Source organism: Dermacentor variabilis, chromosome 9 (genome assembly GCF_050947875.1).
Source record: "Dermacentor variabilis isolate Ectoservices chromosome 9, ASM5094787v1, whole genome shotgun sequence".
NCBI classification, from domain to species: Eukaryota; Metazoa; Arthropoda; class Arachnida; order Ixodida; family Ixodidae; genus Dermacentor; species Dermacentor variabilis.
Window position 1 is genome coordinate 4,864,699 of NC_134576.1, and position 22,002 is coordinate 4,886,700.

The 22,002-nt window shown below is 46.7% G+C and overlaps 1 protein-coding gene across 19 annotated transcripts in view; it reads left to right on the forward strand.

Annotated features, from left to right (window-relative positions):
- LOC142558589 (G-protein coupled receptor-associated protein LMBRD2) overlaps positions 1 to 22,002 on the forward strand; it is a 397,689-nt gene that overhangs the window by 363,324 nt on the left and 12,363 nt on the right. For 2 of the 19 annotated variants that reach the window (XR_012823026.1, XR_012823030.1), the window contains exon 15: positions 21,813 to 21,911. The exons of 14 other annotated variants lie outside the window; for them this stretch is intronic. The gene's annotated coding sequence lies outside the window, so the exon portion shown is untranslated. Of the gene's footprint in view, positions 1 to 17,283; positions 17,839 to 21,812; positions 21,912 to 22,002 lie in introns of those variants that run through there. 3 more of the 19 variants (XM_075670726.1, XM_075670723.1, XM_075670727.1) reach the window with 3 other exon arrangements.

Consider the following 22,002-nt stretch of genomic DNA (forward strand, 5'->3'; position numbering starts at 1 on the left):
CACATTTACATACCACTGCTCCGTGACTACATGTTGCCTCCATGACAGCTGGTATCGCTATAAAATCAAATGCTGTGCGAATTTATAATTAATGCGCACAGCATAATCTATGAATGCCATATTGAAGCACTGCTTATGTTCCACTAATTTATTATTATTAGTCCTTTGGATTCTGAAGTGACCCTGTTCAGTCAATGAGGAGTCACTAGGTGAATTCCATTACAGTGCGCATCAGGGTTGAAAGGATTGACTCGGCTTTCAGCTTACCACTTCTATTGCAGCCAAGCTGTGCTCACTGGCTTGAAATGTTTTTGGGGGGGGGGGGGGGCAATTCATGGGGTGTGTTCCAATTCTGGCCAGCATCGGCAACAGTCTTTGTAGACAGCTAAGGAGGCAGCCGATACAATTTTGAGGCAATGTATGGAATGTGTTTCTAGCTGTCTGAAAGATGTATGAAAGACGCTTCTGCGACCTGAAACCGCTTCATGGCGACAAAAAAAATGTTGAGAAAAGCACACATTATTTCTGTATTTTAAGTCTTTGCACCTGCAAACCTATGAAAAACATGATGTAGCTTACATTAAGGGCGTAGGATAGCATGCCCACATTTTCTTGCGTGCAGACAACTTTCCTGTCGACTTTCAGAGCGTCCTGCTCAGCCGCCATCTTGTTTTGACAGGAAAGTAGCTTTCAGTGTTTTTGACTTCGATGCTGATTTCGCGAAGCTGTCTACTTTGACGTCTTCATGAGAACTCCAACGAGATTTAAAACGGCCACTTTCCACTTAGCCGTGTACTTTGCTGTCTACGGCGAGTATTGGAACACAGCCATAGAGCAAAAAGCACCTCTAATAAGGAAAGCAACTGTAATGGCAAACTTGTGTCAATAATCAGATGGTATAGCTTGAGTTGTTGCTTGTCAGTAATTGACATATCCGTAGGTGTACAAGCATGAAAAAAAAAAATGCCTATAGCTGATGGTTGAGTTAGCTTATCTATGTAGTATCTTAAGCAATATGAGTGGGAACATAGGAGCACGTGTAAGATAGCCGCGAACCCTGCTATGGGCAATACTTGGCAGCTGGCGTTGGAAAAATGTGGAAAGGGGGGACACTGTTCTAATAACTGCTGCCATTCCCACCATGGGTCTGTTTATACAAAGTGCGAACTTCACATCGCCAGCGCACATTGATAAATGTTTGATATTGCAGTTACTGGTAACTGTGCACTGAAGCATGGACAAAGATAGCGCTGTTTCAAGGCGTGAGTATTCTAGGGCTACTTCTCTCAGAAATCTGTCTGTAACATGTGACACGATGCACCCTATAGGTATACATGGGGTCGTATCGGGTTATATATGATGATGCCTTATGACTACGTGTTACTGATATTTATGATTATGCAGGTGCGGTGGGTATTGTGTACTTATGCATTGCCGTCGGGGAAGAAGGCAGCCAGGCACTTGAGGTAGCGAACAAAGAACAGAATGGTGTTTATTACATGGAGTATGACTGCATACTACAGGTGTTTCCCAGCTAAGAGAGTAGGAGGCTAGGTCTTGCAGCTCTTTATATAGCGCTCGACAGGTGGCATAGTGAGTGGCCACAGTTTCTCAATGAAGCTTTCGGAATACTCTTGGAGCAGCTAAACATGACACATTTCCACCCTTTTTTGGGGAGAGAACAACACAGTCTTTGCACTTAGTCCCACTGGTACCCTCTGTGGAAGCAGTTGCGTTGCGGATATCATCGCACTTCTTGACGCCTGCAAAGCATTGCTGGCTCTGCTGGTGCAGCCTATGCCTGCACTGAGTCCTCTTCTCTCTTCCCCGCTGTTGAGGCATCTCTTGACAGCTAGAGGTGTCAAGGGCAGCAGCTTCATCCGGATGGTAGGCGACCTTGGTGTCTGATTCACAAGGAAGCAGCTGATTGTGGTGCCTTCGCCATCTGAAAGATCCTCATGATATAGTGACCTTCACATTGTAGGAAACAGGTCCAGTCCTTCTCACTATGACACCCTGGACCCAATGTGGCAAGCCATGATAATTGTGAATGAGAGCAGAGTCACCAACAGCAAACATACATGCATGACTCAGTCATTGGGCAATCTGCTTGATGCACGAGGCGTATTTTGTTATTGCAACAAGAAGCTTTGTAACGTGGTCTCCAGACGCTCGCTTGGTTGTCTTTTTCATAGAGCTGACTTCAATGACTGCTCAAAACGTTCTGCTAGACCGTTTGTGCTGGGGTGGTATGGAGCACAGGTCACGACTCTTGTTCCGAGATGCTTGAGGAAAGCTTAAAATTCGCCGTTCACGAATTGTGGGCCATTGTCCATTACGACCGCCGTTCCAGGTACACCGAAACGAGCAAACAATTCTTTCAAGCATTGAATGGTTTTCTCTGCCGAGGTTTATTCATAATGAAGACTTCAGGCCATTTTGAATGAGCGTCAACTGCCAGCTAAAACATCTAGTTGCGCATGCGACTAGCAAAATCCAAGTGAAGGTAGTGTTGGCCACGACCACGTGTGCAGCGGTGTAGTGCCCGGTGCCGAACATTGCTCCTGACCAGCTTGACAACTTTTGACGTGCTTTTCAAGGTCAGCATCGATTGTTGGCCACCACGCATAACTCCGTGCAAGTTCTTTGCTTCTGACAATTTTTGGGTGCCCCTTGCGTAGCTCTTCCATTGAGAGACCAACAAACACTGCGACCAAGGACAACATAGGGGTAATCACTCGTGCTTAATAAATGAAATAAAGAAACGATAAATTAATGGAAATATAAAGTGGATTCAAAAACAACTTGCCGCAGGTGGGAACCGAACCCACAACCTTCGCATTTCGCGCACGATGCTCTACCAATTGAGCTGTCGCGGTGCTGTTTCCCCATCCACTTTCTTGGGTACTTATGTGTCCTAGTAGAACCCTGGGAGTGTTAGCCAGCGCCACCACTCACATACCTTGGCAGCAGACGTGGAACGTCCTTTTGCCACAGGCATCACGAGAACGTGATTTTTTTGCGTGAAGGCAACTGGTCAGTAAACCCACACATGCTACCTGAAGGCATCAATGTTGCCTAACCGAGAAATAAACGAGAAATTTCATTTATTAAGCACGAGTAATTTCCCCTATGTTTTCCTTGGTGCCAGTGTTTGTTGGCTTCTTATGATATGACTAATAAAAACCGGGACCCTCGGTTAACCCCCTCTCTTCTCGTTTATTACATAACGAGGGCCTCGAATCTGGCAACATTGATGCCTTCAGGTAGCATGTGTGGGTTTATTGACCAGTTTCCTTCACCCAAAAAGATCGCGTTCTTGTGACGCCTGTGGCAAAAGGACGTTCCATGTCCGCCGCCACGGTATGTGAGTGGTGGCGCTGGCTAACACTCCCAGGGTTCTACTAGGATACATAAATACCCAAGAGAGTGGATAGGGAAACAGCGCCGCGGTAGCTCTATTGGTAGAGCATCGAGCGTGAAATGCGAAGGTTGTGGGTTCGGTTCCCACCTGCGGCAAGTTGTTTTTTCCTCCACTTTAATTTCCATTAATTTATCGTTTCTTTATTTCATTTATTAAGCGCGAGTAATTTCCCTTATGCTGTCCTTGGTGCCAATGTTTGTTGGTTTCTTATGATATGAATAATAAAAATCGGGACCCTCAGTTAACCCCCTCTCTTCTCGTTTCTTCCATTTAGAGTGCTTGTTGCCATTGAGGAACTAAAACATGCACGCCATACAATAAGTGGCCCTGGTGGATCGTTAGTTCCGCCTTTCTGTCCAGAAAGGGTTTCCATTGCCCATTCAGTATAGAAGACGGCCAACCGTTTCGAGTCCACTCCAAGACTTGGCTGAGTGTTGTGTCCTTGTGTGTAGCATATGCAATGTCAGCACTGCATGTGCTGCTACCAACTGCTATTGCTGCATTTTAACCGGCAATCTTGAAAGACAGTCTGCCTCAGCACCATCACTAGGCTTCTTGAAGAGCAGCGGATAACAATAAGCAGACAATGTAATGGCTCCACATTATAGGTGAGCTGCTGCGATTGGGTGGAATTCCGATCTTTGGTCATAAAATTCTTTGCAGCAGCTTGTGGTCTGTCACAAGCATGAAGCCTTGTCCATAGATGAACTGGTGAAATTTTTAAACTCCAAATACAAGTGCGAGACCTTCTTTCTCAAGCTGACTGCAGTTTTTCACAGCTTCTGACAATGTACGGGACGCATACGCCTCTTGCTTTACAGTTAAAACTGCCAGAACATAAGAGAGAACGGCACCTACCCGGTATTTTGATGTGTCGCATGCCTTTTGCAACAATTTATCCGGGTTGTAGTGCATCAGAACTTGCCATGGTAGCTTTGGTGGCATGAAGACTTTCGGCAGGCCTCATCCCAGCACCAAGGTATGCCTTGTTTCAGCAGCTTGTAGAAGGGGTGTGCAAGAGTGGACAACCTTTCCATAGTACTTGACTATGCCCAAAAAGGACTGTAGCTGCTGCTTGTTGTTTAGCTCAGGTGCTTCCATGAGTGCAGCCGTCTTCTCAGGTGAAGTTTGGATGCCGTTGGCGGAAGTGATGTGCCCAATGTAATGCAGTTTTTCTTGGATGAATGAACATTTGTCCCGTTGTATACGGATACTATGTTCTGACAGGCGCTTCAGAATGGCCTCAAGGTTTTGAAAGTGCTCATCCTTCATTGTACCAGTGATAAAAAGATTATCCAGGTAGCACTCGATTCCTCTCAAACCCTTTAGCATCATCTTCATGATGTGCTGAAAAATACTGAGCGCAAAAGACTCCAAATGCCAAGCAGTTGATGGTGTAGTGTTGTTTGTGAGTGTTGAACATGAGGTATTTCTTGGAATCGTCTGCCATCAACACCTGCTGGTAGGCCCTGTTAAGGTAAATTTTTGAAAATGCTGGTCTCCTGCAAGAGCGGCAAGTAGATCTCCAATCCTTGGAATGGGGTACTGATCCATGTGAAGACAAGCATAGACAGTTGTCTTGTAACCACTGCACAACAGATGCCGCCATCCTTCTTCACTACCAGTAACACCAGTGTCGTGAACTCACTCGTGGTCACAGGCGTTATGATGCCAAATTTCTCAAGCTTTTGCAGTTTGGCTTGAACAGCTGGTTGAATAGTGAAAGGTACGCTTCTTGCCTTCAGACACTTCGGGTACACATTTTCTCGCAGGAACAGTTCTGCACGCTTGCCTGAGATGCAGTGAAACCTCAGTGATACGAACCTCAAGCGGTCGCATAAAATATTCATATCACCTGAAATTCATATCACCAAAAAACAAATGAAATCAGCTTGTTAAAGAGCCAGAAACTAATTTTTAGAAATTTATTCGCAATGGAAGAAGTCCCGGATGTACTTCTGGGTTTCCTTTGCCAGATCAACTAGCAGCTAGTTCTGGAAGCTGTACACAAACTTGACAAAACTGATTTCGTGAGAATGTTGAATACAGTACAGAGTGCGAGCTTCACGAGCGGCGAAACGACGTGGGCAAGACTGCTAGTGCCGGACCGTTTCCACTCTGTACGGTGCGCGCAGTTGCCGCTGTGTTATCAGCTGCCTTCTGCCAGCGTCTCCCCGAACTGCGAATATGGAAACAGTCTGCCTGCCGACCCACCTTGGCGTGCTCGGCGCAGCCTCCTCACCACTTTGCTGCCAGCAGTCATAACTGTCGTGGCTCTCTCATTCGTATCACCCGAACCAATGCAAGGGGAGCATTTGGGACATCTGAAATGTGGCTCATAGTATACAGCGCGCTTCGGCCTTGAAATGATACAAATTCGTATCACCCCGAAATTCGTACCAGCCGTGATCGTATCACTGAGGTTTCACTGTAGTGCCAAGTCCGTCTTTGAAATGATCTCCATACCTCTGCAATAGTGCTTCCTAATGGACGTTGTCATGTGGGTGAGAGCAGTTCGCAGGAGCTAGCTAGTTTAAGGCCAAGGTGCTGTTCCAATCCAGACGAATGGTTCGATGCCAGTCTCATCTGCAAAGGGGAAGTCTACTTCCACCTGTGACGTACAGTGGTAGGATCTCAACTTGATCATTGTGCCGGACCTCGACATTAACTACACCTTTTAGCATGACAAGTGCTCTCATGTATGTGTGGAGCTTCAGCCAAGTCAGAGAAAGCTTCTGCCATGCAACTTCTTGAATTGCTGTAGTGGGATGATGGACACTGCGGCACCAATGTCCTTTTCCATTAAAAGCGGCTTTTTGTCCACTGTCACTTCGAATGTAATTGGGTTGTGGCCATGACTCTTCATGGCATTCATGTCAAGAAGGCTGTTGTCGTTCACCTTTGCAAGTATTTTCATTTTCTTCCAGGATTTTTCTTTGTTCTATGCAGTGCTGCAGCAAGCTCGCTGAATGTGCCCTTTCTAGTGGCACTTGAGTTACATATGTCCTATGTGCGGGCAGCTTCTGCTCACATGGCTTGGGAAGCCACAGTGAAAACATCTAGCAGTCGATGTGCGCTCTTGGCTACGTGGCGTTTGTAGGTATCCGACACCCTCAGCTGGCATCGAGGCTCCTCTGTTTACGTGGACCTTGTATACATCTGACACCTCTCCTTCAGGTGCACGTTGGGTGGCAGTGCTCTTGGTTGCGGCTTCCATGGCGAGGGCTTTCTCGGTGGTGCATTGGATCATCAGCCTCTTTCCTTCTATAAACAGGACACGCTGTATATTTTCACACTTAAGGTGGAAAACAGAACGATCACACAGTGCATGGTCAAAAAAAGTTTCGAAATTGCATGTTTGGGCCAAGTTCTGCAGTTCAGCAACAAATTCAGCGATGGTCTCACTGTCTGATTGCGACCGCTTGTAGAATTTCACCCGTTCTGCAATGATGAAGGTCTGTGGCACTGGGTGTTCTTTTAGCACGCCCTTCAGTGAGTCGAATGTCCTGGTGAACGGCAGCTCTGGCACTGACGGTGACTTCAGGAGAGCATATTGCCACGACAACTTGGTCACATTCAAGTTGCGCGCCCTTCTGTTGGACCCTGTGCATGCCGTACCGTGTTGTTGTTCAGCAACAGGCAGCGATCTTCGTGGCACGGGCAGCCGGTTGGACCCGGCTCGCATGTGCCACGCGCACGAGGTGTCACGCGAGAAGGAAGAGGAAGACGGTTTGAGCCCAGTTGGAGAACGCGACTGCCGCAGATTTCTTCACGACCACAGTGACTTTTACTTGTGGGCACATGTTCGCCTTTAATAAATATTGTGGCTTTATTAACATCGTTACATTTCTGGTATAGGTGTGGGGTATGAGTCGAAGCCCCACGAACGGAAGTCAACGTACCCCTGACCACCAGCGAGTCCATCCCATGGAACTAACACCTGTACACCAGCGGACCAGCCGTCGTCTTCGAGCTGACTCGCCCGAATTCGGTCCTCTTCTCTTCATGCCAAGGGAAACTCAGACCACGGACGCCGCCACAATGACTAGCCAGGTAACACCGGCACAGCTGGTCGTAAGTCAACCTCACAAGCCGCTAACATTCCACGGCGGCTCTTTTGAAGACGTTGGAACTATTCGAGAGAGTGGCAAGCTTTAAATGAATGGAATGAGAGACAGAAGCTCCGTAACTATACTTCGCTTTGGAGGACTTCGTAAAAACGTGGTAGGAAAACCACGAACGCTCCTTGTCCTCTTGGGAGGAATTTCGATGACAACTGTTAGCAATGTACGCCAGCACGGATCGGAAAGAAAAGGTGGAAATTGCACTTCAAGTTAGGAACCAACTCACAAACGAGAACGTGGCAATGCACATCGAGGACATGTCCCGCCTGTTCAAGCGTGCTGATCCAAACATCAGTGTAGATAAGAAGCTGCGCCATCTCATGCGTGGAGTAAAGCAGGAACTCTTCGCAGTTCTCGTCCGCAACCCACCGCGCATGGTCACCGAATTCAGACACGAAGCAACGACCATCGAAAAGACGCTTGAACAGCGGGCTCGGCAATGCAACCGTGAGGCAAGCTGTGCACCTGCCCATGTCTTCTCTGGAGGCGTGCTGAACGACCTTGAAGCCCTGCGGGAGCTCGTCCGGTCAGTGATCAGGGAAGAGCTCAACAAGCTGCAGACACCTCGGGCTCCAACTGCACTATCTATCATAGATGTTGTCCGGGACGAACTGAGGCAGGTCATACGGTATCCAGACCGTGAGCCACAGCCGATGCGGCGCACCCCAACATACGCCGACGTACTCAGGCAACCCGCGGTTCACAGTAGTGGAGCAGTTGAGACAACCGTTCCCTACCCGTCGACAGTACGCAGTGCACCTCATCTGCTGGAACCACCGGCTGCATACCCGCCTTCAGCACGTAGTGCATCTCGTTTTGTGGAACAAAGGCCCCGAAAAAGTGACGTCTGGTGTGACCATGAGCGCAGGTCTCTGTGTTTCCACTGCGGAGAAGCGGGTCACCTGTATAGGTTCTGCCTGTACCGTTAAGTTGGGTTAAGGGGTTTTCCCTTAAGCGCACCATGCCCCCGAAACGGTGAACGGCCAGCGGAGATCGAAGAATACTTGTCGACGCGCCAAAGCCACGTTACTCCTCGCCAACATCAACCACGATCACCGTCGCTTATGCACTACCGATTGCCTAGCCCACGCGCGTCTCCAAGATTGGCCAGGCCTCGTTCACTAAGCCCACACCAGGAAAACTGAAGCAAGCGACCTGTGGAGGTGAGGCCGCTGATAACCAGAGTTACGAAGATCCTCCAACGCGGGTCCAGTGCGATGACGAGATAATTCCAGTATACAGGTGCAGGAACTAAACGATTATGTCAGATTTGCGGTTGATAATAGACGGATGCGAGCTGAATGCCTTAGTCGACCCCGGCGCTGATTATTTATTTATTTATTTATTTATTTATTTATTTATTTATTTATAGTACACTCAGAGTAGATATACATTATAGAGGGGAGAGGCTACATAAAGGAGGTAAAAATGATATAGAGGAAATGCACAGTAGAAATAAAAATAGAAAATTATACTAGCTCTCTAATTTGCACAAAAAATAGTAGTAGTTCACCATAGAAATCTCATACACTTCAATATACAAGTTGGGAATAATAGGTAAATACATACATAGTTAATTTGCAAATATAGTACTTATACAATGACTAGTCACATGATATATTGAACGCAAGTTTTATTATTTACATGTAGGTAACTAAAGCATTTCTAAATTGAACAGGATTACTTATACTAACAATAGATGCTGGCAGACCGTTCCATTCGTTGCATGTTTTAGGCAGAAATGATTGCGAATGTGTTAGTGTGTTAGAGCGAGGAACATGTACCTTATGCGTATGATCTCTACGTAAGGAGATGAATGGTGCTGGATTAATCCGTGCTGACCGAAGCGCAGCGTTCTGGTAGTAAATCTTATGAAATAAGCATAGGCGTGATTGTTTCCTGCGAGTTAATAGCGAAGGTAGGTTCAGAGTAGTCTTCATTTGTGTTACGCTTGCCGTACAATGGTAATTAGCTAGTATAAACCGAGCGGAGCGATTCTGGACACTTTCAAGGCAGTTAATTGAGATGGCATGATGTGGGTCCCATACTGATGATGCATATTCTAACTGTGGATGGACATATGTCGTGTATAACAAATGTCTGAGTGATAATGGCGCGAGCGAGAAGTTTCTGCGAAGATATCCAAGTGTGCGATTAGCTTTGCTCGTTGTAAAGTCGATATGGTACTTCCAGGATAAGTTATAGTTTATATGGACGCCCAGATATTTCTAATTTCTTACGCTCTCTAAAGGAATGTTATCAAGTAAATAGGCAGGACAAGCTTCATTAGTACGGGATATTCGCATTGATTTACATTTCTTGACGTTGAGCTGCATGTGCCATTTTATAGTCCAGTTATGCAGTGTGTTTAAATCGTCCTGAAGAGATGAAATATTAGTATCATTTGTAATTTTACGATATATTACGCAGTCATCTGCAAAAAGACGAATTTTAGACAAAATGTTATCAGGTAGGTCATTAATGTAGATTAAGAACAACAGCGGCCCAAGCACAGACCCTTGTGGAACACCTGATCTAACTGGGGTTAGAGTTGAATTAAGTTCATTAGCGCTTACAAATTGCATGCGGTGTGTTAGAAATGCTTTTATCCAATTAAGTACATTAGTATCAATGTTTAGTGCGCTGAGCTTAGATAGCAGTAATGTGCGGTGTACTTTGTCAAAAGCTTTAGCGAAATCAAGAAAGATACAGTCCGTAAGAAATCCTGCGTCCAAGTTGGAATGCAAGTCGTTAGTAAAGCAAAGAAGCTGGGTATCACAGGAGAACGTTTTGCGAAAACCATGTTGGCTAGATGTAAAGAAGTTGTTAGATTCAAGGTGATTGATTACCTGAGAATAAATTACGTGCTCCATTATCTTACAGGGCACTGAAGTCAAACTAATGGGCCTATAATTAGAAGGGCTATGCGTATCACCAGATTTATGAATTGGAACGATCTTAGCCGTTTTCCAATCTAAAGGCAATGTGCCGTTGTGAAGCGACTGAGAAAAAAGTAATTCTAAAATTATCGAGCAATACTCACTTACTCAGCAATACTCAACAATACTCAGCAATACTCAACAATACTCACGTTAAAAATTTAATGTTAATTCCATCAACACCACATGACGATTTCAATTCTAATTTATGTATAATCGATTTAATACCGTTACTATTAAATGCTATGGGATCCACGTGGGGGTATCTTTTAGGCTGTATTTCGGGAGGAGGAGTAGCGTGCGGAGACGGCGAAAAGGCCTGTACGAACGTGTCATTTAGCACGTCAGCGCATGCATGGTCGGCGATTGCTTTCCCAGTTAGTGAGGTTAGAGAAACCTTTCTAGTGCTATCTCCTTTCATAGAGCTCCAGAATGCCTTACTGTTAGTTTTCAGTAGCTTGGGAAGGGTAACGTTATAGTAGGAAAATTTCACAGACCGTAAATTTGAAAAGTACGTGGCAGCAGCAGATTTGTATGAGAACCAGTGTTCAGGATTTAGTGACCGTTTAGCGATATGAAATAGGCGTTTCTTTTTGTTACTAAGTCTGCTAAGGTGTCTGTTATACCACAGTGCGTTACTATTTGAACATATACGTCGGACTGCAATATAACGATTTATTAGATCAGATACTTTTTCTTTAAAGAGGCGCCAATTTGTTTCGACAGAACGATCAAGGTGGCAAAGTAGAAACGTGTCAAGAAAGGAAGCAAGTTCGTTGTTTATTGCCGAGAAGTTAGCCTTTTTATAATCTTTTATTTCCTTAAATCATTTACGTTTCGGTGGTAGTGATATCATGATTGTAAAATGTAATATGTCGTGGTCACTAAGGCCAGGTAAGTGGGTTATCGGGGATAGAATATCAGCTGATGATGTCAGCACGAGATCAAGTAATGATGACGTAGTGCCTGTTACACGTGTTGGAATAACTACCGTTTGTACTAAGGTAAAGTCAGAACAAATAGCGATAAACTGATTAGCCTCACTGGATGATGGGTTAGAGAAGGGACATGTGCTCGACCAATTTATGTTAGGAAAGTTGAAGTCACCCATAAGAATTATCTTTGCTCCGGGGAATCTTACTGATAATTGATTTAGACAGTCATGCAGGTGATCACAAAACGAACTATTCGAGGGTGGCCGGTAGCAGACGCCTAAGGTAATTTTCTTGAAGGTAATGGTTAAACAACACCACATAGATTCAATTTCAGTGATTATCGGTACGTTAAAGCACTCAACATCTTTACTAACAGCCCTATTCTGTCGGTACGGTCATTCCGATACACAACATATTGTTTACGGCAATGAAACAATTCTTTGTTTGTTATTTTGTTAGTCAACCAAGTTTCAGTTATCGCTATTATGTCAGCATCAGTGTCATCAATGATTATCCGGTAGTAAGCTTCAAGATGGCGAAGCACCTGAAAAAAGTTGTGACGAAGTGGACTGGTCCGCAGATACGCACGGCAGGCGGTCATCTTATTACGCCCCTTGGCCGATGCACTGCAAGACTTACCATAAAAGGCTTCACTTACGTTTCTGACTTATATTGGGAATGGATTTTCTACAAGCTAACGGCGCCATAATTAACCTACGTAGGTCCAGTGTGTCTTTCTCGACAAAACAAGCTATACCTGTGGAAGAATCGGAGGAGCGACGTCTCGCTGCACTGCGCGTCGTTGATGATGACGTAACTGTGCCGCCACGCTGCAGTATAATGGTCCTTGTGGAGAATGAAAGATTTTCTGACCGCGAAGGCATAGCAGATGGAAACATAGAGCTCCTTTTCAACAAAGGTATTTGCGTGGCTCGGGGCCTTGTTCAGTTAAGCGATGGCCGTGCAAATGTCGCACTTACGAATTTCGGTAATGAATTCCAACACTTCGCACAAGGAACAGCTATTGCCTATTTCCATGAGTTCTGTGTAGCGACCGAATTATGCAGCCTAACTACGTCAACTGCCCTGCCAGGGACCTGCAGTGTCGACAGATCAATTACCGTCAACCCGAGACTCCCGGAAGCCCAAAAGAAACAGATATATGCCCTGATAAAGGTTTTTTCTGACTGCTTCTCCACGTCCTCGAAGGTACGGCGCACGTCTGTTGCGAAGCACAGAATCATAACAGAGGACGCTAACAGAGGACGCCACAAGACCGGTATGCCAGCACCCGTATCGAGTTTCACCGAAAGAAAGGGAGATCATCAAGAAGCAAGTAGAGGAGATGCTTTAAGATGATGTTATTCAGCCTTCCAGCAGTCCATGGGCGTCTCTCGTAGCTTTCGTTAAGAAAAAAAGATAACACACTTCGATTCTGCGTCGACTACCGTAAATTGAACAGCGTAACTAAGCGGGATGTATATCCCCTTCCGCGTATCGACGATATGTTAGATTGGCTCCGATGTGCAAAGTATTTCTCCTCCCTGGATCTCAAGAGTGGATATTGGCAAATAGAGGTGAATGAGCGGGACCGTGAAAAGACAGCATTCGTAACCCCTGATGGCCTCTATGAATTTAAAGCGCTTCCATTCGGCCTCTGTTCCGCGCCTGCAATGTTCCAGCGAATGATGGACACTGTGCTCGCAGGATTAAAATAGCAGTCGTGCTTAGTGTATTTGGATGATGTTGTCGTATTTTCCACCACATTTGACCAACATCTAGAGCGCCTGCGACTAGTACTAGGAGCTATCCGCGCAGCAGACTTCACAATTAAGTCGGAAAAATGTCAATTCGGCTTCGATGAACTTCGGTATCACGGACACGTCATCAGTGCTGGAGGCGTTCGGCCAGATTCGAAAAGACAGCAGCTGTTGCGAGGTTCCCGACACCCACAGACAAAAAGTCAGTGCGACGTTTTTTGGGTTTATGCGCATACTACAGAAGATTTGTGGAATTTTTCAAAAAAACTTTTCAAAGATTGCTGAGCCCCTTACAATACTAACAAGAGAAGATCAACCTTTCATGTGGGAAAAGGAACAACAAGACGCCTTTGACGGGTTAAGGAAACGCCTGCAAGCTTCTCCAATTCTTGCCCATTTTGATGAGACAGCCGACACTGAAGTTCATACCGATGCGAGTAACGTCGGCCTCGGTGCCATACTAGTACAGTGGAAAAACGGCCTGGAGAAAGTAATAGCTTATGCCAGCCATAAGCTCTCGAAAGCAGAGGCAAACTACTCAGCAACCGAGAAAGAGTGTCTTGCAGTCATTTGGGCAATATGTAAATTTCGGCCCTACCTCAATGGTAGACCATTCAGAGCAGTCAGTGATCACCATTCGCTCTGCTGGCTGGCGAATCTCAAGGATCCATCCGGACGACTAGCAAGAGGGAGCCTTAGGCTTCAAGAGTATGATATTACTGTCGTATACCGATCCGGGAGGAAACACAGCGATGCCGACTGCTTGTCACGCACACCAGTCGAGACTACTTTGTCAGAAGAAGAGGATTTCCCGTTCCTTGGCATTGTTGACACGTCACAAATCGCCCAACAACAACGAGATGACCCAGACTTGCTTCCACTTATACAGCGCCTGGAGGGACTCGACGTTCAACTCCCGCATATTTTCTCTAGAGGGCTATCCTCGTTCTGTATGCGAGCAAATGTCCTTTACAAGAGAAACTTTGAGAACAGCAAGACAGTTTTTACTTGTCGTACCCACAGCTATGCGAGAAAAAATTTTGCATGCATGTCACAATGAACCGACATCTGGACACATGGGCGTGAGCCGTACATTCGCCAGGAGTAGTCTGAAATACTACTGGCCTAAGTTATTAGCATCAGTGCAGCACTACGTTAAGACTTGTCACGAGTGTCAAAGGCGCAAGACTCCATCCGTAAAACCGGCAAGCCTCCTCCAGCCAATAGAGCCACCAAAAGCCCCATTCCAACAAGTCGGTATGGATCTTCTTCGACCCTTCCCAACATCATCTTTAGGCAAAAAGTGGATAATTGTGGCCACGGACTATCTGACCCATTACGCAGAAACTGATTCCCTGTACAATGCAACGGCTGTCGAAGTTGCAAAATTTTTTGTCAACAATATCGTGCTCAGGCATGGCGCTCCCACAGTTGTTATTACCGATCGTGGAACAGCCTTTACTGCGGACCTAATGAAATGCTTGTTGCAAATGACACATACTGATCATAGAACTACGGCTTACCACCCTCAGACAAACGGTTTAACTGAACGCCTCAACAGAACACTGACTGACATGCTTTCGATGTATGTCGACATTGAACATAGGCTGTGGGACAAAATTTTGCCGTACATTACCTTTGCATATAATACGTCCGCTGAAGAAACAACACGAGTCGCTCCCTTTCAACTTGTATTCGGCCGAGCAGTAAGCACAACTTTGGATGCTATGTTGCCGTTAGATGAAGAAAATAATAACTCATCTGACCTCGATGATTTCTTGCAAAGAACCGAGGAGTCACGACAGATGGCAAAGTACCGAATACGCCGCCAACAACGCATACACTCTAGCCGGTACAACCAGCGCCGTAGTGAAGCTCATTATCAGCCCGGTGACAAGGTGTGGGTATGGACCCCAGTGCGACGCCGTGGACTGTCTGAAAAGCTTCTGTGCCGATATTTCGGCCCTTACGAAATACTTCGTTGTATAAGTGACGTGACTTACGAAGTGAAATCCGCTGGACACGGGAGCCCAAGACGGCGCAACTCTACGGAAGTTGTGCATGTTGTCTGCATAAAACCCTACCAGGAAAGGTCATGAACAAAAAAAAAAAGAAGAAAAAAACGTGAGAGCCCACAGCAACCCGTACTTCCTCTCATGCCGATGCGGTAAGGAGGGGGATAATGCCGCGACAACTTGGTCACATTCAAGTTGTGCGCCCTTCTATTGGACCCTGTGCACGCCGTACCGTGTTGTTGTTCAGCAACAGGCAGAGATCTTCGTGGCACGGGCAGCCGGTTGGACCCGGCTCGCACGTGCCACGCGCACGAGCTGTCACGCGAGAAGGAAGAGGAAGATGGTTCGAGCCAAGTTGGAGAACGCGACTTCTGCGGATTTCTTCATGACCGCAGTGAATTTTACTTGAGGGCACAAGTTCACCTTTAATAAATATCGTTGCTTTATTAAAATCGTTACAATATATATGTCTTGGGACCGATAAGGCTCAGAAAAGTATACACCTTATCATCCTTGGGGACTTGGTTTGCTTGCAAGTAGGAGGTGAGTCTTTCTTCGTACAATGGCCAGTTGTTGGTCGACTTGCCGTACTGTTCTAGGTGTCCCTGACGGCTCATGCTCATTCTTGCCAGGGCGGCATTCGCTGTGCTACTTGAGGTCTTCTGTTCTGGCTCACATTCATTCGCCGATGCTGCATTGCTGAATTCCATGCTTCGTCAACCCCACCATCATCGCCAGTATTGTGTCCTCATGCATTGCACTTGGAAAAGAAGGCAGCATGGCACTTGAGTTAGCAAACAAAGAATGGAATGGTGTTTATTACATAGAGTATGGCTACATGCTGTGGGTGTTTCCCGTCTAAGACAATGGGAAGCTAGGTCTTGCAGGTCTATATACCACTCTACAGGTGGCATAGTGAGTGGCCATGGTTGCTTGATGTGGCTTTCAGAATGCTGTTAAGAGCAGCTAAAATGACAGCGGGAGTGCCAAGAGTTAGCGGAAGAGTGCACCCTTTCACCCTCTGTTTTAAACAGCGCCATCTGCGTATCGCTCTAACTCGGTTTCGAGGCTATTTGCCACACTTTGCATGTTCCCGCTCATATTGCTCACGATAGTTCCTGCACTCATTCCACATGAAATGCAAAGCACTACTTTGTTGTATGTATTTCAAAGCACCTATGTATACAAGGTAAAGCTAAAGTTTTTCACTAAATGTTATATGGCTTTGTTGGCTGTTTCATCAATGCCTATGCCGAAATTTGAGTGGGTCATTCTGCTATCACTCCATTCCTTCTAAGAATGGATCTGTTTTTGCACATTCCACCTAATTGTCTCATGCTGTGGTAATAAATCAGATGCGACATTGTAAAACCAACACAGTGAAATATTTTGTTTTAAAATAAACAGCTTACTGCGAGCCACTCATCATAACACTCACTGTTAAAAGAATAGAACCTGGCTTCCATGAGAAAATTTGCAGACAGGCAGGCTGCACTGGGCAGCTCTAATGTGACACATTGTGCAACCCCACTCACTCACCCAGGTTGGCTGCCTCACTGCTCAACAACGGTTATTACTTTGTGCCTCCACATCAAGAGGTGATTTACGTTATGATGACGCGTCAAGTTCTCCGGTTCGTCATTAGTCAGAAACAACCTTGCCAAAGACCTTGATGACCCTTGGGTTTCACCTACACAACTGTAGTCGGGCGACCAAGAGCACCTAGGCACCTGTGTCATGTGTCTTGAAGGCCATGGAATTTGCCAACTCTCTTCTGTATGCTGGTTCATTTACCAGTTCCCTTCAGCTTTAGTAGTCATCACGAAATTAGGGGATTCATATTCTCATATGCTACTTTTAATGGGACCCATTATTTTGTAAACTATGCCTGGGTAAAGTTATAACACAATTTGTTATTTGCAGATAATGCAGTGCAGTCTTGGAGTAATGGCAGAGCACTCATATCACAGCCAGGAAGTTCTTAGTGGAAACCTAACAAGTCAAAAACATACCTTGCTAATTTTGTTTATGCTGCTTAAGCATGATGCCACAGAGCTGGCCAAATTCCTAGATCATTTTCTTACAGGATGTTTCCTCTTGGTGTTCCTTTTTGTGTGACGCGTTACTGCCAGGCACAAGTTTCAAGTTGATCCAGATGACCGCAGTCACCGTTCAGTGAAAAAAACGTGGTGGTGAAAGTCTGCTCAAGTTCGCGCAGAAACTGCAAAGTGACATCAACCATGCAGGTGCAACTTGGGTGGCATCAGTGATCACCACCAGTGAAAACCAAACAGACGAAAAAGCTGCCAGCTGTGCTATGACTCCTGGCGGGCATTGCACTGTTACTACAGCCAGTGTGTGTGGTGTAGTTCTACTACCGTAAAAACCAGAATATAGATTAGACCAGAATATAGATCCACCTCCCCCCCCCCAATCTTTAATTCTTAAGTAAAGAAAAAAGAAAAAAAAACACTGAATCACTGAAATTCTGGTTGCTGCACACCGGAACGCTGCTTTTGGCTCCTCCAGTTTCAGATGCTTTTCTTATGATGCTTCAAATTCACGCTGTGCTGCCAGGTTGCCATGAGCTTCATATTCTATCACTTTCTTCTTGAAGTCTATGGTGAACTGCCATTGGCTACCACTCTGAACTGCCATTGGCTACCACTCATTTTCAAAGAATATTGAAAAAAAAAAGCACAGAACCAACACAACTTTGCAACAGGTGCTACAGGACAACAAAAACAACCATGCTGCCCATTGTTGCGAGTCTCCTATAATTTTTTTCCACCATGACGAATATATAAGATGGGGGTCGACTTTTTGCCGCAGGTTCTTGAAAAAAAGTTCTACAGTTAAAGCTCTATCTAACGAAACCCATTTTTACGAAGTTCTCGATCTAACACAGAAACTTTAATTCCCTGGCGAGTACCCACAAGGTTCAATGTTGCCATCAACTCAAATTAAAGAAACTAGCTTGCATTAAACCAGATTTAACAAAGCTTTTCTAGTAATAAAGTAGTAATAAAAGCTGTGATTTCTTTATAATTTTGACGCAGATGGATTTTTCTTCAAGAATGCGCTCAATGCTGTTGACATAAAACATCTAAGCACCCTAGTCACACCCCTAGCTTTACTTTGACGAGGCTGCATGCTGCACCTATGCACAGAACAACGTACTCAGCAGTCGCTAGCATTCTTACTTTCCAGATGGCGCTAGGGGCGGCAGTGGTTGGGCCGCCCTAGTGGACTTGTTACACGTGCAGGCGTGAGTTACTGGCAAATACAATGCCGTGGTACCTTTTACGTGCCACTATGTTACAACTTCAGATTTCAAAGGATTGAAAAATCCCTTACTCAATTTTCGGAACTTCCCGATTTAACAAAATAGTTCAAGCTTGTTCATCACTTTGTTAAACTGAGTTTCAGCTGTACCTATATTCCAGTTTTTATGGTAGAGTGTCACCCCACTAGGCACTGCACAGGAGCTGCCAGGAACAAGTGAGTGGTAGCTGCCATTTTGGCGCAGTACCCACCACAAAAATCATTGGGTGCTGACAGGAACAGTAGCTTGGGATGACTGGCAGCCAGGTTGACAGCAGCAGCCGGAGCGACCATCCTTGACCAGAGGCTAGAGCTTGATTGGGCGGACCAGCCACAGCCTAAGCCAGCAGGAGGCATGGCTGGCATGAGTCTGTGGCCCCCAAGGCCGGAGTCTTCAACAGGACCAGGGACAGCAAGCCTCGGAGCAGCAACAGACTGGCATGGTTGGACCAGGGACAGCTGGCCTCATGGTCAGCAAGACTGGTGGCACAGTGGAACCATGCGCAGGGAGAAGACTGGACGTTGCAGGGGAAAGGACAGGAAAGCCCATGAGGCATAGCTGGCTTGCCAAATAAAGATGCCTGCCCAACTGATTGCTCATCAAGGGACGTTTGCCAGGCTAAGGCTTTGGCAACACATGAGAGGGTATACTAGGCCACAAGGGCCTGTCACCGCTTTGATGTGCACCTTTTCACTGTAGCTGCATTTCTCTGTTCACCGATGCAGTAGGGAATAAAGTCCAGCTACCAGCTGGTAGAAGAAAGGCTGCCTTGGTGTGTTTCCACAGGTTGTACAGGTGGCATTGTCTGGGGCCAGCTGTGTCACGATTTGCCTGCGAATCGTTGACTGCCTCCCCCTCACCCCATTTGCTGCTTCTGGCAACGAAAGGTATGAGGTCCAAGACGTGAACTGGGCCACCGGCTGGTCTACCTTGGGAGTCAGCCAGCTTGTATACCAGAGGGACATTTTGGTATCAGCTCGGTACGAGCCCAACCGTTTGGCCAACAGGCAGGCAGAAATGCCTTTGGCAGCATCACTCAACACATGATTACGTCGAAGGTCGAGACCGTCGAAACAGTAGTGCACATCCCAATGTGATTGGGCCTTCTGTCTAGCTCGCGCTTCTGCCAGGTTGGAACGAGCCAGGTCATGAGCCTCATCCATCTTTGAGCACAGTTCCGCCGTGTAGCTGGAAAGGCCAGCTTTCGTGGCGCACACTCTGCTGCTGGTCCGCAGAATGCGGTCCATGGGGCTTGGCAGCTCTCTCCCGACGTTGAGGAAAGCGAGCATGCAACCAGTCGAACCGTTCACTGTGGGTCACAAGGAGAAGCCTATCATTAAGACGGACATTCCAAGCCCTGTGTTGCTGGGCAAACGCCGCAAGCAAGGGCTTGCGGTTCTGGTTTATCCACTTTGTCCGGTTGGCCTGTGGGTGATACGTGGTTGTCTTGTGGTGCCTAATGCCAAAGGCGGCACATGCATTCACAAATACCTTGACCATGAAGCAGAACACGTTCTCTGATATCAGCTCTGCCAGAAGGCTGAAGTGGTTAAAGACCTCAGTCAATTTATCACAGATTGCGCATGCCATTAACTTCCAGTGGGGAAAAGTTCAACCCATTCTGTGAAGTGATTTTTGACAGCCAGGAAAAAAATGTAACCTCGCCGGCTTCTGGGAAAGGATCCCATAATGTCACGGACCGTGACTTACCAGAGTAGCTGGATGTCGATTGGTTGCACAAGCCTGGGGGGTTCCCATATGAGACTTCACACATTGGAACACATGGCACGAATGGGCATAGTAAAGAGCATCACGCTTCATGCATGGCCAGGTAGTGGAGCGGCATAACTTTTAAGGCCACTGGCATGTCGAGCCAACCGCGAGTCGTGGAAATAGCTCAAGGTGGCTTCCTTAGACTGCAGGGTATCACTACTTTGAATGACTTCTGGGGAGCCTCCTCAGATGGAATATAGCAAAGAAGAACTCCATTGGCATCAAGCACGTATCCAACATGCCCGCAACACTACCAGCTGCATTGCAGTCAGTACCAACAGCTATACCAGCAGTCCGTGTGTGCTCGATGGCTTTGCCGCTCCGCTCCTCTTGGGAGTTCGACTCTTTGAGCCCATGAATGGTTTCTCTAAAAATGGATCGCTCTGCTATGCCTTTAGTAGCTCTTGCCTGTTGAAGATGATACCAGAGGAGGTAACAAGGTCCACCAGGTAAACGTCCTCTGCCAAGGCTTTCAGTCCGGGGATCACTACGCTGTCCGTAATCGCGCCATTTGAGCCATTGGTAGGGTGCCTCGATACCATGCGCTGACATTGAGGCACCCTAGCCATTGGAGACACAGGCTCTGATCTCTATTGGGTGCGAATCAATGCCATTTGAGTCATAAGAGACAAAGGCTCCGGTCTCTATGAGTGCCTTAAGTTCATGCTATTCAAGTCATCTGAAACAGAGACTCCGGTCTTTGCCGAGTGCATGGGCTTTGCGCTTTTCGAGCCATTGGAGACTGAGGCTTTGCTCTCTACTTGTTGCAAATTCCCACGGTAGTGGCAGACCAAGGGGTCACATGCCGAAATGGGGGCAAGCGACACAGCATCAGCCACCACATTTGAACTCCGTTTCCAGTAGCATGCAACAAAGTCTTACTGCTGCAGTGTCAACGCCCAGTGCATGAAGCAGCCTAAGGGCTCGTGCAAGTGCTTCAGCCAGGTGAGTGCCACGTGGTCTGTCTCCACCACAAACGGCACTGCATCAACATTGCAGTCCAATTTCTGGAGAGCAAAAAATATAGTGGGACACGCCCTTTCAGTCACACAGTGGTTGCGCTCGGTGGTGTTAAGTGACCAGCTGGCAGAGGCGGCTGATATTGGAGGATGCCGTCGTGCTCCTGAAGCAGCACAGCCCCAAAGCCCAGCTTGGACAACTTCTTGGACAAGTCTGCTTGGACAACAGACTCCCTGTTATGGTCAGGCACCTTCGGTTCAACTTTGGCCACTATAGCTTGAGATCGTGCAGGAAGGACGCCCTCCTGCTCAGGACTCCTGCTCCAGCATGCCAACTTTTTCATCAGTGCAGTCAAGGGCGCTTGGGGAGTGGCACAGTGCAGGATGAACTGTCTGTAGTAGTTCACCATTCCCAAAAAGCACCTAAGGTCCTGAATGTTCGTCGGCATCGGGTATTTGAGGTAGTGCAGATATTTTCTTCGTACGGCAGAACATGACCCCTGTTGATCATAAAGCTCAGTAGGGAAATGTGAGTCTCAGCTACTTGGGCTTTTTCAGGTCTAGAGTCAAACCCACGGCATGCAACCTCTCAAGGACATCCTCCAGGTGGCAGAGGTACTCCTCAAACGTTCAAGGGGACAGTTCCGTGTCATGGAGGTATGCGAGCCCATAGTGCCACTTAGCATCCCCAAGAATACGGTGTGGGGATCTCTCCTCCCGTACTCTTGGGACAAAGGAACGACAACAC